At 43.2% G+C, this 15,656-nt stretch overlaps 1 protein-coding gene across 1 annotated transcript in view; it reads right to left on the bottom strand.

Annotated features, from left to right (window-relative positions):
- The window catches only part of SLC26A7 (solute carrier family 26 member 7), a 215,834-nt gene that overhangs the window by 199,060 nt on the left and 1,118 nt on the right, over positions 1 to 15,656 (bottom strand). The gene's annotated exons all lie outside the window — the stretch shown is intronic.

Raw genomic sequence — 15,656 nt, 5'->3', positions numbered from 1 at the left:
GCTGGCTATCCCTCAGGATCTTGGCATTGGCTAGTCCATTAAGGATGGCTTCTTTAATAAACTTTTCTAAGACCTTCCCCAGGATAGAGGTCAGGCTGATGGACCTATAGTTTGCCAGATCCACTTTCCTCCCTTTCTTGAAGATAGGCACCACATTGGCCTTCTTCCAGTCTTCGGGCACTACACCAAAGTGCCAGAAGTTCTCAAAGATCCGTGCCAGAGGCTGGGCTATGATGCTTACCAGCTCTTTGAGTACCCTGGGGTGTAGGTTGTCAAAGCCAGCTGACTTGAAGGTATCCAGCCTCTCAAGGTGTTCCTTCACAAAGTCATCATTGATGGAGGGCAGGGAGTTTGCCTTACCCAGACCTCCCTGTCCCGTTATGAGCATGGGTGTTCCAATAAAGATTTTCCAAAGCTCTAGGTCAGCAGTGGGTGCATCTACATGTGTGCTTTAGTGCACATTAGCCTATTTTAACGCACATGAAAGCATCAATGAAAATAGTCAGAATTTGTACACGTGCATGTGATGCAGTGCTGAGTCCTTTTAAAAGTGCCCAGCACTGTGTTGCATATATTTGTATAAATGGTGAAATGCGCATCAGCACTGAGAAAATGGCAGTGCTGTGCTTTTGTACTAAAACACATTGAAGGTGTTTTAGTTTCATAGTGTACTACCGCTGTTTTCTCAGCACTGACAACATTTAGCCATTTATACAAATGTATGCAATGCAGTGCCAGGTGCAGCAACTGGCATGCTCCACAGACTCAATTAATTAAGTCTGCTCTGATGCACTGGATATCCAGTGCATCAGAGCAGATAGTGTATGTGTGTGTAAGTGCCCAGTGCTATGTGGCTAATGCACATTAAAATAGGCTATTGTGCATTAAGCATCATTTAAAAACCATGGGCATTTTTACACATGCAAGTGCCACCGTACTGGGCGCTTTGAAAAGTGCCTGGCACTGCAATGCTTTCAGTAGTATAAGTGGTGAAATGCATGTCAGTGCTGAGAAAATGGCAGCAGCATGCTTTTGAACTAAAACACATCAGAGGTGCCTTAGGTCAAAAGTGCACCACTACCATTTTCTGCATGCTAACACGCATTTTACAAACTTATATAACTGCATATGGTGAAGCTCTGAAGCGGCAGATCTCTGGTGCATCATGGGACAGAAAAGTATGTGTATAAATGCCCCGTGCTCTTTACTTAATATGCATTAGGACATGCTAATGCAAATTTTCCTAGTACCTCAAAATGGAGGTACTAGATTTAATGCACATTAACTAAAGCGCATTAATGCATGTGTAGACATCCCAGTACCATGCCTATCTCCTATTAACTACTTAACTTCATGCATGTAAAGCATGTCAACGTGTCCTTCCAGCACTGATGCATGTACCAGGCATGTCATTTTTAAGTGTTTCTGTTCAAATGGAATGTCCTAGGGTGGCAATTCAAATTATTTGACTGGCTCGCAGAACACAACTGGGATGATGTGGATGAATATTACCAAGTTCTGGTGTAGCGAACGCTTGCAAACAAGAACTGGTTGGAAAATACCACCAAAAATAAAACTTGACAAAAAACAGAAAACTTTTGTTAAAAATTGTCATGTTTTTTCCCTTCATTTTTTTAGGGGGCTGGACTCGATGATCTTCCAAGGTCCCTTCCAGCCCTAATGTCTATGAAATGTCTATGAAATCACTGCCATACCAAAAGCAAGAAGAAAGGTAACTAAGGCTGCGTCTACACAAGACAATACTGCACAGTAGCATTGGGGGGCGCTAACCATCACATGATGCCACTGCACGGTAGTCACAAGTTACCGTGCAGTAGCTCATTGCTACTACACAGTAGTGTCAGAAAAAAAAACGTGGAGATATTATTGTGCAGTAATGCCAGTTACTGAACAATCATTTAGTATTTAATTATGTAAGTACTTAATGACTGCTCAAAAACAACTGCACAGTCAACCACTTGTGTAGACACGGCCTAAGAGTATCGAACTCTGACACTTAAACAGTAATTGTGTTGTTGCAACAACAAGGCACAAGTGGGAGAACAAAAAGCTAATTGGTATAATGGAGGCTTTCTTACCTTTTGCATCTCATGATATGCATTTTCTTTGTAAAATGGATCCAAGTAACATGCACACAACATTATTATATAATGTTAATTTGGAATAGCCAAATACCTCTGGGCACTTTTACAAATGCTCTGGGCATAGACGACAGCTCTTTAATTAAAGCAGCTCTGAGAGATGCTCTAATTAAAGCACTGCAGTATCTTGTGTATCAGCATCCCCATGCTTAAAAATGGTCGTGGGGGCACTTGAATTAAAGCTCATTCAACAAGCTCATTTTTAAAGCTCTTTTTTAAGCATGGGGACACTGATACATGAGATGCAGGAGGCTGCTGACGTGCAATAACTACCATGCTCCAGCTAACTCGATTAATAGTATCTGCTCCAACATGCTGGAATTCCAGTGTGTCAAAGCAGTCTCCATGCTCATGTACAGGCACCCTTTCTGTCTTGGCCCCTAGGGCAGGGGCAGGCAAAATATGGCCCATGGGCTGGATCCAGCCCACCAGGCCATGGGGCCCCTAAAAATTTTAGAAAATTAATATTTCTCTGCTCCTGCCTACCTGCCTGTCCCTAGTAGGACCCAGTTTCAGCAGTTGGTGTGTGCTCTTCCTGAATGGAATGAAAAGTAAAAAAGCCAGAGACTGGGCTGGTATGCATACAAAATAGGCAGTCAGTGAAGATGTAGAGTCAATGGGTGAGAGACAGGCTGGGTGGGTGGAGAGAGGAGGAGGATGAATTGTGAAGAAGTACCTGGGGAGTCAGATGTCAGGCAGGTTATAATGTGTCATAAATCCAATGTCTATATTTAGTCCATGATTTTTAGTATCCAAGAGGTTGATGAAGTGGAGTTCATAGGCTTGTCTCTGGGAAGTGTTTTGTAAGTTTCCTTTGAGGATCAGGACTGAGGGATTGGAGAGAGAGTGGTTTTCTTGTGAGAAATGTGCCCCCACAGGTAATTGGGTATTCCTGTCTTTGATAGATTTCCGGTGTGCATTCATTCTGGTGCGCAGTTGTTGTTTGGTCTCTCCTACGTATTTTCCATCAAGGCATTTGGTGCATTGGATGAGTTATATTACATTTCTGGAGGTGCAGCTGTAAGATCTGGGAATGCTGATGGCTCTGTTGTGGGGTGGAGTAATTGTGGGGGTGGTGGAGATGTGTTGGCAGGTTTTGCATTTCTTGTTATCGCATAGTCTGGATCCATTTGGTGAGTTCTGGGTCTGAAGAAGTTTGCTTCTGGTGATGAGTTTAGCGAGGTTCGGTGCTTGTTTGAAAGCTAGGATGGGTGGCTCTGGGAAGATCTCTTTAAGGATAGGGTCTCTTTCTAGTATGGGTTGCAATTGTTTGAGGATTTTCTGTATGGGTTTGAGGGAGGGGTGATATGTCATAACAAGCAGTGTGTGATTTGTGGGGGGTTTTCTTCTGTACTGCAGCAGTTCTTCACATGGTATCCAGGTGGCTCTTTCAAACATGTGATCTATCTCTCTGGAGGAGTGTCCTTGTTGGGTGAAATCCTTTTTAAGATTGGTGAGGTGGCAATCCCAGGTGTTCTCTTCAGTGTAAATTCAGTGGTATCTGAGGGCTTGGCTGTATATCACAGTTTTTTGGTGTGTTTAGGGTGACTGCTGGTTCTGTGCAGATATGTATGTTGGTCTGTGGGTTTCTTGTATAACGTGGTCTGTATTTTATCATTCTGGATACTGATCATCATGTCTAAAAAGAAGATGTGGGCGCTGGAGTATTCTAGAGAAAGTCAGATGGAGGGATGGTGGTTGTTGAATTTCTGATGGAACTCAATCAGAGATTGCAGGTTTTTAGTCCAAATGATGAAGATGTCATCAATATATCTTAAGTATAGCAAGGGTTTGATGGTGCAATTCTGGAGGAAGTCTTCTTTCAGGTGACTCATAAAAAGGTTGGCATACTGTGGGGCCATTTTTGTGCCCACAGCTGTTCCCATTGTCTGGAGGAAGTGTTGGTTATTAAAAGTGAAATTGTTGTGTGAGAGGATGAAGTGTATAAAGTCAGTAATATCTTTGCGTCTGTATTCTGAGTTGTAATCAGCAGATCACCTGTCAAGGGGCAGGGCCACAATTGCAGCCCTCGACAGCTCACCAAAACTCATTAAGTGGCCCTCCAGCTGAAATAACTGCCCTCCCCTGGCTTAGAGCATTAGGCCCTTTAGGTTGCATTCCACCAGCATCTCGGGGTGCCTCACTGGGAAGCGTGCTACCCTTAGCTGGTGCTTGTCTGCTCCAGCTGAACATGAGCTCAGCCTCACTCCTGGGCTGTCACAGAGAGGAGACAGAAAATGCTCTGTCTCCTTCCTCCATGACTGGACAGGGGTATTGACCCTCTCTGCCATGAAGATGGCCCCCCTCCAAACTTGTGGACATAGGTCTGGGTGGGGGCCAGGCCCTATCCATGTGGCAGAGAGGCTCAATTCCCTCCCACAGCTGCAGCCAGGAGCTTGGGACTATCCTGCTTTTCACCATGCTGGGAACTGTGGCTGGGGGGTGGAGGGGTGGGGGTGTGGAAACAGAGCCTCTCCACTGGGCAGAGATACCCATGCAGCCCTCAACAGCTTGCCAAAACTCAGTAAGTGGTCCTCTAAAATAATTGCCCACCCCTGGTTTGGGGCCTGGCCTACTCTGGCATGGGCTGGGGGCATGGGGATCAACTGGCAGTAGCCAGTATGCTCATTGGTGCATTCCTGTCCTGAACCTGAGGGAGGGCAGTCTCTCCAGATATGTCCTGGAAGACTTACAAATTGCTGGCATTATGCTTACAGTTTATGCTCCATAGCAGGAACAGCCTCCCACCATAGTTACCACCATAGTGTAGGGGAAGAGGGAGGGAGGATGTGTGTACAAGCTGTGTCTACTGGGAAAGAAGCCAGCACAGCCATGAAGATATCATAGGTGGGAGTGAAGATCTCAAGCTGCTAGAGTGGGCGGGGGGGGAGGAAGGGACGAGCTACACAAGCAGGCTGGGAGTGTGGGGAACACATGAGGTGCATTTGGGGCCTCGAGCTGGAGAGGGCATGTGCGCAGGAAGTGCACAAGGAGCTCAGTGTGAATATGTATAGAAAGTGCAAACTTCATTTGTTTTCCAATAAACATCCCTTGCTAATGTGCAAGTTGCAAACTAGAGTGCAAACAGCAAAACATGGTACAAACTACAGAACAAAACCATGGCCTAGATAGTGAGCTGGCTACCACCTCCCCTGGTGCCTGAGTTCTGTGGCATGCGCACTGTGCCTTACCCAGCCTGGCATGGGGCCTCCTTGGAACTTAAGGGGTGCATCTCCATGGTGGGCTGTTCTGACTGTACCATTGGGTAGTTGAGTCAGGTCATCATCAAAGCTTAGCTGCCATGTTTTGATGGGTCTCCTTCCCTGTTGGGGTGCAACAGGAATGCTGGTAGTGTTCCCTGCATGGAAAGCGAAAGGCTGCCCCTTCTGTACATGTCAGAGATCCACACTCCTTGCTTGCCATCCTGTTACCCTGTGGGAGGGGTGGCAGCATCATGAGAGTCATGGTAGCAGTAATGTGGGGAGGCATGCACACAGTGCACCCATGGAGCATCCCTATAGTCCCAGTGACCACCTGGTATCAATTGTTGGCCAAGGATGGAAGAGGGGAAATGGGGGCCACATGGCCAGTCTCCATGGTAACTTAAGTCAGCTGAAGACTGGGGCCAAGGCCTGTGGTTGGGGAGTATGGGCAGGGAGGTGGGAAAGGGGGGCTGGAGGGAATAAGCCAGCCTCATTGCCTGGGCAAGGTAGTACTCCTTCATGGCAGTAGCTTGGGGTGTCTTGGGGCCTAGCTAGCCCAGTGTGCAAAGGTGCCCACCCCTAAGCTTGGGCCCCAAGACTCCCCAAGCTAAGAACCCCCACAAGCCCCAAGCCCAGCTTCCAGGCCCATCCATCAACAGTGAACCAGCCCCAATCCTGTGCACTGGACTATATGGCAAGAAGCCTATGCCCTGGTCCCTTACCCTGGCACCCTCCTTGATTGCCACTCTAATACCATTCATCCGCCCAATCTGCTACCTGTCCCCTCCTGATCTGTCACAGACACTTCCCATACTTCCATTCCAGGCTAGAAAATCAGTTGTGTTATCAAAGAACGAAATCAGGTTTATCTGGAATGGCTTACGCATGGCCATTTCATGTTGTATTTTCCATTAACTCCAAGTCTTTAATTATTCTTTCCTTCAAAATTTGTTCTAAAATCTTGCATATTGAGGCCAGACCACCAGACCACTTCTTAATTTCTAGGCAACATATTTGTTATTCTTGATATATGCATTACCACCTCTCACTTGATAGATTCCTTAGACTTTTAATTTAATGCCCCAGTTCTTTCAAAAATAACAAAAGGGGATGACCTGGTTCTCCTCACCCTAACCTACATGCATTAAGTCTTTGGAGGTTTACTTCTGCTATTCCCATATCTATTAACCACCCTGTCTGTAAATCACTCATGTTAGAGTGAATGTTTGTAAACAGATTTGAGATCCTGGAATAGGAAGTTGTCCCAGCTGCCAGTGGGAGGGTTTGGGATTGAGAGAGTGGTTTGAAGTAAAAAGGTAAGAAAAATTTATTGACTTAACAAACACATAACTACACGTAGTATAACAAGACAACAACAGACAATAACGATCCGCATTGGCAACTTATCGGCAGTCCCCTCTGATCCCTGATGTATGACAAGTTCCTCTTCTATAAAGCTCAGTGAAGTCAGGCATTCCTCATCTGTGCTGTCTGAGGGGTACCGGGAAGGACCCTGGTATTCAGTTCTCAGGCTCCTCAAGATCCAGGGGCCCAGCGAATCCAGGTCAGCAGCTAATCTTTAAATTAGTACATTCTTTCACAATGCTGCATCTTCCTTCTGCTGATTTCCAGATGTGCTAACCAATTTATAACTTCTGAGCTACGCTGTTGACTCACAGCCACTCACACTCTCACACTATGAATTTTTCTTATGACTGACCAATAGCAGTACAAGCCTTTGCGTTTTTCTGATAAGGTTAATTTTAACTGCGCCACTACATACAAGGCCTTACTACTTTCAAGGCCTCACTAATCTTACAAGGCTTCACTAATCTTTTACTTTAATTAAGCTCTTAGCAGCAACATATAGATCACAATGCATAAACAAACAACAAGAAACACCTGGTCTAATCCTAACAGAGCGTTCAGAAAGCACCTACATCACACAGACAACTCTCAGCTATCACAGAACTACACAGTATTATCATCATAAGACAACAGAAGAAGTCATACATATAGCCTCAGACACTCTTGCTTTCAGTAAAAGGTAGCAGAAGATTATGGTTTGCAGAACCTTAAGAGAGAGCTTGGTTATTAATTTGTCAGGGGCTGAAGCCATCTGCATGATTAAATGAACATCCAAGATTTGATCTTGAATGTTAAGATGGATTTGTGACATGTCAATGAATACAAGTTGGATAATTCAAACTTTATTTGGTCTTTCTATGAGACAGTAATGGAAATGTGAAGAGTAGTCATCTGTTTTAGATCAGGACTTTACTAAGAACAGGATTTTATTTAAAATGTTGTCGTTAGCCATGCATGTTAGGGGCCAAAGAATTATCTGACTGACATCCCTCTTGAGTTTCACTGACAGTTTTAGTCATGTAGCCCCAGATATGACATTTGTAGAGAAACAGCAACCACAAAAACTACTATAATAATTATTAAGTATATAATAATATTATTACTTATGTTCCCTTACCACACAGGAGCTCTGGTCAAGGAACAGAACCCTCACTTGTGCCAGATCATGTACAAAGTCAGAAGAAGACAGGTTTGGAATAGAGATCTCCGAGTGGACAGAAATGGCAGTTGAAACTATTTGGGAATAAGGCTACCCAGAGGTAATGTATAGAGAAAGAAGAAATGGGAACCCAGGACAGAGGTCTACGGTATTCCTGCAGAGTCAAAGGGGAATAAGGAAGATCTTCCAAAGAAACAATTGAGACAAAGAAGAAGTGGAAGAAGACAAAGTCACAAAAGCCAAGAGAGGAAAAATGCCAAGAGCATGATTAATGCTGTGAAAGGTGGATGACTGGTAAAGGAGGATTAGGATTACTTATTCTGAATTCTGGCTACAAAGAGGTCATTAAAGATTTGTTCCACAGGAATGTCAGGGATGAAAATGAACAGGGTCTGGGATGGAAACAGAAGAGGAACTCCAGAAAACAATTGCACATAAGTCACTCAATTAATTTGGCAATGGAAAGAGAAAAGGGTGATGCAACACAGCTAGAGAAGTGAATGAAGTCAGTGGACATTTTTTCAAGATTGGAGAGTAGTATTGTTTTTGTTTCTAAGTACCAGATTTTTGAGAAACCCTGACAAATTAAATAAGTTTTTGCCAGATCATGAATTCTCAAATGCCTTGGCTTCCTCCAAGAATTTTAAGCCAACTCTAAGATTTAGAGCTATGGTGACAGATGAGCTTCTCCCCATAACCTATGGGTCAGATTCTTGCCCAGCAAAGTTTGCTTCAATTCTGTTTTCCCCAATCTTCAAGGAGATATGCAAGTAAGAAGCAAATGATTCCATGCTTTGAAAAAAGGGTAGTGGTGAGACTTGTCTTACCCAAAATCCTTATGTAACCTTTTTTCGGATTTGTGAATTGCAAACAGCTTCTAAATGTCATGGTCCAGCAGGGTTTCCAGCCTAGTAGGTAGAATAAGAAGCGATACCAAGAATTGCAGGGGGTGGGCTCAGAAGCCAAGAGTCAGGAACCAGATACTAAGCCAGAGGATTAACCAGAATCAAGGGTCAGGAAGCAAGCTGAGGTCAAGATGAAATCTAAAGTCTGAGGGGCTGGATGCACAATCAAGGATGCCAAGACAGAATCCAGGGAAGCTGCCAGGACAGGAGCTACTCAAAGCCTGAAGATCAGTGCAGCTAAGGTCAGGTGCTGGAGGAGTTCCTTAAAAACACACCCAGGACCAATCAGTGGGAAGCGCTCAGCTGGCCCTGGTTTAGGTTCAGCTATCCCAGTTAATCAGGCTGTAAGGCTGGAGCTTCACTTAGCTTATCCCTACAGGCCAGAACTCAGCTGGCCCTGGTTAGTTCATTAGGTTCAGCTGAACCAGTTAATTAGGCTGTAGGGTATGTACCTTACTTAGCCTTACCCCTACATTAAATCTGTCAATTTTGTGCTACGGGAAGTGGCAGAAATTCAATCCCAGGAAGTCTCAAAGAACGCTGCTCTATAAACCTGTTTGGTTTTGGTAAATGGTGTGTTGTTTTGATCTCCTCAAAGTCATAAACAATATATGTGAATGCCACAATTGCCACAGGATGCATGTCCTTGTTTGTAATATTGCATCTACCAACGGAATGTAATCTTGCTGCTGATCAGTAGTTTACGTTGCATTGCTTGTGTGATTTATTGTGCATGATTGGGAATGTTCTAAACTAGTTCCAACAGGACTTGAAGCAGACAATCAATAATTTGCTGACATTATTATACTCCACAGGGGGCAGGTGTTGGCTGTGATTTATGACTCTATATATTGTCTGCTGGAGAGTTTTATGAAACATTAAGGATAGCCAGATATCCAGGCTTGGGTTTTGGCAGGCTTTAAAGGGGAGGGAGTTCCAAAGCTGAGAAGCAACTACCAAGAATTACTTCCCACATATATTTGCCACATTAACTTGGTGCATAGATGGTACTAACAGAAGGTTAGTACCATCTGAGCTTAGGGATCATGACAGGGCATAAGAGAGAAGGTAGTCCCTTAGGTACATCCAGCCTAGCCCACTTAAGGCCTTGTAGGTCAAAACCAGCAAGCTGAATTGCACCAGAAAGCAACTGGGAGCCCATGCAGACTCTGGAATACTCGAATTATGTGCTTCTGGTGATCCACTTTTATCAGAAGGTAGGCTGCCACATTATGCACCAACTGCACCTTCTGAGTAATTATCAAGGGCAGCCTCATGTAGAGTTGTGAAAGCAGGCAATTATTTTGGGCGGAGGGCCACTTACTGAGGTTTGGCAAGCCATCAAGGGCCACATGACAGGCAGCCAGGGGCAGATAAATATAAATTTTCTAAATTTTTTAGGGGTCCTTCAGGATGGATAGAATGGCCTGGCAGGCCACATTTTGTCCACCCCTGAACTAGGAGCACCCCAAAGCTGTGAACCTGAGTGACAATGGGAAGCTGAATCCCACACCAGTGATGGTCCCAACCATCACTACTGTCCTGTCTGAATTCAGCTTCAGTTGGTTCATTTGCATCCAATCCCTCATTTGCATCCAACCCCTCACTGTTGCCAGGCATTGGCAAAATACTAAAACTGCGGAGCCCAGTCTAGATGAGAGAGAGAAAGCTGAGCATCATCTGTATACTAATGGCACCTCAGCCTGAACATCTGAATATTTTCACCCAGTGGCCTCATATACAGATTAAACAAGAGTGATGATAAGATGGAGCCCTATAGGACCCCACAGGCAAAGTCCTAAGGGGATGACAAACACTCCCTCATCACCATCCTGTGGAACTTCCCTACCAGGAAAGAACAGAATCAATGTAGAGAAGTCTGGTGAATCCAGATCACATAAACACTTTATCAGCACCTTATGGTCATCTGTATCAAAGGCTGCTGACTCAAGAAAATTCAGCATGCTGCCCTCCCAAAGGGAGGCACTGACAACCCCTACCAGCAATAGCTCCAGTCTCCCCCAGCTGGCTCTTACAAGACAAGATAGGAACAGGTCCAGTTCACAGTTCATCATCCACAATCCCCCAAACACATCCTCTGCATCAGTAGATGACAGCAACCAAACTAATCCACATAAACTGGACAAGACCAAGCCTCTCCAACCCTGACTCTGTAGCAAAAGTGGCAATTCCTAAGTTGTGCCAGATACAGACCATTTTGTCTGTAAACTAGGTGGCAAATTCATCGCAGCAGACTGCAGGAGACTCAGTTTCTGGGCACACACAACCAAGATTAACCAGGCCATTCATCACTTGTAAGAGCTCTGTCAGCTGGCATTTTACCAATTCAATATCAGTGGAGAAAAGAAGCTTCTTTGTTACCCACTGCCACACCTTGGTCTTGTAAGAACAATCCATGTCACAATCAGTCAGATTTGACACAGGTCAAGAGTCATGGCACTTCAGCTGCCCTCCTCCCCACCCGCCCGCCCCCACTTCAGCTCCCCCTGGTACCTGGGAGATTTGTACTACTGCTGTGATGGGAGTGGACTCCCAAGTGCCATTGTGTACAGGTCAGTATACTATTCCACAAATTGACCAGGCCATCAAGGTAAGCATGAATATCCCCCAGAGTGTTCTGGAATCCCACTGGCTCCCATGAGTCTTGGGGGACAGACCAGCCTAGCCAGTACACTTTCCCAAATTGTGTCAGAAAAATCAAGGGCTGCAACTGAACTTGAGAAATACCAAGAATGTAATGATGTACTGACTGGCAAGATGGTATAAGTGAAGAGAAGAGCCTTCTTTCATGCCTTTAAATCTTTGAGTGTTTGTTCCATGCCAGTGTGATCTACATTGTGGGCACATCTCTTGGTCCTGAGCTGACATAGGAAAAAAACTAAATTAGAACAAATTTTAATCAACTTGAAAAAAATTACCAGATTATGGTCAAATCTTTCAAAGGCTTGGTAATTATGATTTTCTGACACTGAAGATAAAACACAAGTGTTCTTTATTGAGACTTAACAAAAAGGCTAAAGCTACTGCTGATCTTTGGTAGCTTGAGTCTGTCCTGGAGCTTGAGTCCTGAGGCAATCCTGATCTACAGTCAACTGGCAGAGAACATCCCAAGGTTAGAGCCCAAGGGTGGTCCCTGCCAGCCGATGATAAACTGATCAGGCACTGGAGTTTGAGTTCCACAGCTGTTGCAATCCCCTGTGAGCTGAAAGGGACTGCCCTGGGATTCAAGCCCCAGAGCTGTCCCTGCCAGTCAACAACTGGCTGACAGGGATGGCCCCGGGGTTTGAGCCCCAGGTCCTGAGTGCTGGGGCAGCTGTGATCTGACATTAGCTGGCAGAAACTTCCCTGAGATTTGAGCCTTGACTTGGTCTCTGCCAGCAAAGAATCTGCTGACAGCTCCAGACTTCAAGCTCCAGGGCCACTCCCGTTTACTGCTGGTCAGCAGGGATGGCTCCAGGGCTCAAGTCCCAGGGTCATCCCTCCTAGCTGACATTCAGCTGATTGGGAACCACTCTGGGGCTCAAGCCTTGGGTGAGTTATGGTGCCATACAAATCAACCACAAAGATACTATATATTTTTGAGTAATATCTTTGTGGCTGGTTTGTGATTTCTCTGGTGCCATAAATTCTATGAATGCGTGGCCAGTTGCTATTTCTGGCATGATTAAAACTTTATTTGCACCAGAAACATAACATGTGTCAGATTTTGAATACTGGAGTTTTGGAGGTGAAGAAAGGAGGCCTAAGATCCTTTTCTGCCTCTCTTAATTTTGGGGGAAATGGGCTAAATTGGTCCCTATTACAAGTTAGTGTTTCCAAAGGTCAGTCTGTCCAACACTCCCTCCTTGCAACTATACTGACACTGGAGAAAGGGTATGGATGGCATAGAGCCAACAGTACTAATGATGCTGTTCTTTATGTTTTATTAGTGCCTTTTCTCATGCCCCATCCTGGTTTTTGCCAAGCCAACCCACTCTGAATTTAAGCTGCATGCAAAAGAAAATAAACATTTGAAGGGAAAACCCTCCTTAAAGCCATTGCTTCCTAAGTTCTGGCTGTCACCTCAATGCATACACTCTAGTACACGAGCTGGGCCTAAAGATTTAAGCCAATATTTTCAAAACTGTTAAGTATGAGTCATTGATTTTCAAGTTTCCAGCTGTGGCCCATTTAAAACAGTATAGGACATCTGCCCTCTAAATATCAGTTATCTTTAAGGTGGCTCATGTGGGTACCCAAATGCTGAACGTTCAAAATCGCCGGTCAGTTTGTGAAATTAGACAGTAGTTCTTAAAATCCTTCTAAGAATAAAAGGTAACAAACATGAAAGATAGATCCTCTGTAAAATGAATGGTCAGATAGTGTTTATTTCAAGGGATGATCTTTTTGGCTGTGGTATATTTTAAATGCACAAAGATGAAACTTATACCATCTTTTTATAGAGCTTAGCATTAAAGGACACAAAACACACTATTGGGTTATGTTCATTATTGTTTCTTCTCTTAATTTGCTCCTTTTTTATAAAGCAGCCAGCAATAGCAAAAGCTGCTATTGTACAACAGAAAAGATTTCCAGACTACTGTGGGAGTAGTTTTATGAGCATTAACTTTATTTTGAGCATTATCTTTACTTTGTGAGCTACAATGATCCCATTTCTGAATGTTGCAGATGGTTTAAAAGAGGATGCAAAAATTTCAAGTGTGGACCATTATGAAAAATACAGCTGGTAAAGAAGTGTTTTCCATAATTGCTGTCAAGTTAATGAGCTAGTTTATGAGCTCAGACACAAGGGTTAAGTGCAGACAGACAAAAAGCCCGAGGCTGAATTGATTCAATCTTCGCAGGTTAATCTAAGCTGCATAGATTGAACCGATAAGCAAGCAAACAGACATTTACTTGTGATTGCAGAAAGACAGCCACATGCCTGCAGTCACCCAGGCCAAAAGCCAGGGGGCACTAGAGCATGCTTCCCTGCTGGGCTGGACCAGACAGCTTGGGCCAACGCTAGCCTGCCCACCCTGCAAGTGGGGGGTAAAAGTTGTGGGGGAGGTACAAAGCTAAAGAATTGTGAGTTAACCTGAATCGGGGGGGGGGAGGGTGGAATCTGGGACAGAAGTTCAATAAACCAGTTTAACCTAACTCTGATACTATATCCCATCCACGTTTATCTTAAACCAGTTTTAGTCATTTTGAAAGTGGGTTATGTGCACTTGTCTTGTGTTGTGTTATAGATTTGAACTGGTTTCCAATCATTATACCAGTTTACGTGTAATTTCTGTCCCTAGCCATAAGAGCTTCTATCACTTATAAAAACGCTTTATCCTAGCTGTTGTGTATACTGTTGTTTTTATTATCCCTTAATTATTTCCTTCTTTTTGAATCATAAAACCATCAGATTCAATGCCTGGTGGCAGTGGGTCCCACATGTCACTTCTCAGTGGTTTATAAATTTACTCTCTTTTAACATTTTCAGCCTTTCTTGTATCATGAGAAACAAACATCAGAAACACAGAATTTTAAACATAGGGTTTGGGATCTATTTATCCTTTGTGGTGTACAATTAGTATTATTATTTTCCCATGCCGTCCCACTCTGACAAATATTGAAGTATGATCCTGGTAACAAAAGAACTGCAACATCATGAGAAGACTTGGTGCAAATGGAATCTGAATATACACATAATCTAGTATTCAAAAGATTTGCAAGCTGTATAGACAAAAACATAAAAATTCACAGATTTCATTCTCAAATGGTGTTCCTAGTGGGGGGACTGTGTTCTGTAGGAAGGAGAATATAAATGAGGTTGTTTCTCTCTTGTTTTTAAGCAGCAATAGTATTCTTTCTACATCATATAAAACAAACCAGAATAATCTGGAAAAGAGTATTTTCTGCCACCACTTAAGTTTTTTTTTAAGTATTTTTGTAAACTAAAAGCCATTTTAGGACCCATATCCAATGAAGAAAATGCTGGATAAAACTATAAGTGCTATATAATTCAATATTTTTGTTGGAGTTTAACATATTATTAGCAGCATTTTAATTATAATTGCTGTATATGAATATACCAGAGAAATTAGATACTTTATAGTAGTATTAAGGTTCTTGAAGTTAAATCATGCCAATGCAGATGTTCCTAATTACCTTAAAAGCACAAATACTTAAATAAACCAGTTGGTTCCAGCTCCAGAATAATTTAATTAAAGGAATGCTTATAATTTAGCTGCATGGATGATAGCAAAAGCTAGCTAGTTTGTGAAACTGTAAAGAAATAACAATACAGACAGTCTGAGTCAGACAAGAAACTAGCGCTTATTTTGGCCAGCCAAGAGACTGCCATGTAATTTGCCTGAGACAGGTATAAAGAGTTACCTAAAGAAGTTAATACTGTGATGTGAAATAAGACTACATTTTTCAAGAAAAGCATTAATTAGTTTTCACTTTCCATCTGTGACAACACCTGGACAAATCCAGACTAAAGTTTCTTACCTACAACCAGCCAAAAGAGAATTAAGCTCCACCCTTACTTTATGTTAATGATACAGAGATGTAATAGAAAACATGATATAGTATGTCTCATTAGAACAATATGCAAACTTAAATACACAAGATGTCAATGCACACAAGAATCCCATCAACCAATAATGGTTTTGGTAGTAAGCCTCATACAAAATTCTCTGTAACTGCTAATGCATTGTATAACTCTAGTATTCATTGATTGTAAGGTCAGTGCACCAGTTCATCCTCTGAATGCTCTGTAGGAAAGATAAACTCCTGTTCACAAATGTTGATCAGAAATATATATATATATATATATATATATATATATATATATATATCC

Source organism: Gavialis gangeticus, unplaced genomic scaffold (genome assembly GCF_001723915.1).
Source record: "Gavialis gangeticus isolate Ggan-Ray unplaced genomic scaffold, GavGan_comp1, whole genome shotgun sequence".
NCBI lineage: Eukaryota > Metazoa > Chordata > Crocodylia > Gavialidae > Gavialis > Gavialis gangeticus.
The sequence above is the reverse complement of the archived record's forward strand: the minus strand, read 5'-3'. Positions and strand labels throughout refer to the sequence as shown.